This window comes from Calidris pugnax, unplaced genomic scaffold (assembly GCF_001431845.1).
Source record: "Calidris pugnax isolate Ruff unplaced genomic scaffold, ASM143184v1 scaffold89, whole genome shotgun sequence".
Classification (NCBI taxonomy): Eukaryota; Metazoa; Chordata; class Aves; order Charadriiformes; family Scolopacidae; genus Calidris; species Calidris pugnax.
The window spans coordinates 7638653-7640452 of NW_015090865.1; positions in this window are offsets into that span (position 1 = coordinate 7638653).

Genomic DNA, 1800 nt, shown 5'->3' on the forward strand with positions numbered 1-1800 from the left:
TGAATATATTTTTGCAACAGACTTAAAGCTTTCTTTTGGCTGTTGGGTGTAATTTTGTAGGAAATGGAAACACTGGATAGAAGAGACTACTTGTATGTTCGTTTTGAAAAGCCGCTTGTTTTCAGGGTATTACCAGCTCATGCAGTGTCCGTGTGTTCACAAGTTGCTTTTTCTTACAAAACTGACCAATACAGTAACCAGTGTGACATAAATAGAATTCAAATGGAAACTGGGCATGAAAAGAGATAGTTTTAGTGGCACTTGGGATTCCAGGAAAAGGTCAAAATGGCTTTTAATTGAAGGGAGCAGTGATGCATGTGGCCTGTGACTTTGACAAGATCCCATGTGTTCTGCAGACTAGAAGGAATCACTGAATGGTTTGGGTTGGAAGGGACCTTAAAGCCGCCCCCCCAGTGCCACCCCCTGCCCTGGGCAGGGACACCTCCCACCAGACCAGGTTGCTCCAGGCCCCCTCCAACCTGGCCTTGAACCCCTCCAGGGATGGGGCAGCCACAGCTTCTCTGGGCAACCTGGGCCAGGCTCTCACCACCCTCACACCAAACAAGTTCTTCCCCACATCTCAGCTCAATCTCCCCTCCTTCAGTGTCAAACCCTTCCCCCTCGTCCTATGGCTCCCCTCCCTGATCACGAGTCCCCCCCCAGCTTTCCTGGAGCCCCTTGAGGGACTGGAAGGGGCTCTAAGATCTCCCTGGAATCTTCTCTTCTCCAGGCTGAACCCCCCCAACTCTCTCAGCCCCCCCTCCCAGCAGAGGGGCTCCAGCCCTCCCAGCATCTCCGTGGCCTCCTCTGGCCCTGCTCCAACAGGTCTGTGTCCCTCCTGTGCTGAGGGAAGAAGTTGTTCTTGTTTTGGGGGTAGGGTTTGTGTCCCTGTTGGGTCAGAATGTGTGCCCTTGGATGGAACCAGGACGTGCTCCCCAGGGCTCTGGGGTGTTTGCTGGGCTGAACCACAGCAGCACAGCCTGAAGAGCAGTGAACCCCCCCAGTTTTGTGTGCCTTTGAGGAGACAGCCTATGGGCATTTGCTGGGCTTGTGACCACTGTGTTTGGAGCAGGCAGAGGCAGCTTATGAAGCCATGGGGAGCAGGATGGTGCGAGAGAGATGCACTTGACTCTCAGTAGAGAGACTTCTTCTGAAAGGATGATCAGACCTTTCTTTGCATCTTTCTTGGTCCTCCCTGGCGTTCCTCGAGCCCATTGCTCTCTGGTGGATCCCCAAGGGCATGAGTGGAGCTGGTGTGGGGCAGGACGTCGAGCAAATAGGGTGCTGTGGGGCTGGAGCTGGGGCAGCCAGAACAAGGAGGCTGATGAGGAAGGGTTTGGGTTAGTGAATGGGGAGAAACGGGTTCATCAGTGGATGGGTATAAAAGAATCTAGTGCTGGAGATGACAAGGAAAAGATTAATTTTGGTTACATTACAAAAAGAATTAGATAATTTAATGAAGGACAGAGCATGGAGAGAAAGGATGGGAAGGAAGCCAAAGAGTCTGGAAGACATGAAATGCGATTTGCCTATTTTTAGACAGAAAAATAAGAGGAAGATAAATTACCTTTCCACTTGACTGTTATCTCCAGTCCTTCAAAACTTAAAATTATTTCATCTATAGGGAGGTGACCGGGGAGGAGTCTGAGGCAGAGAGCTGGGTTGCAGAATTGCCATGAGTGGGAAAACCAGGAAGGATGTGGTGGTGCCACAGGGGGAGGAGGAGGGCACAGCCACCCGGAGCATGGCAAGGCCCCTCTCGCAGTGGGGTCTGGAATTATTTCTGTAAATGCCTCCCCC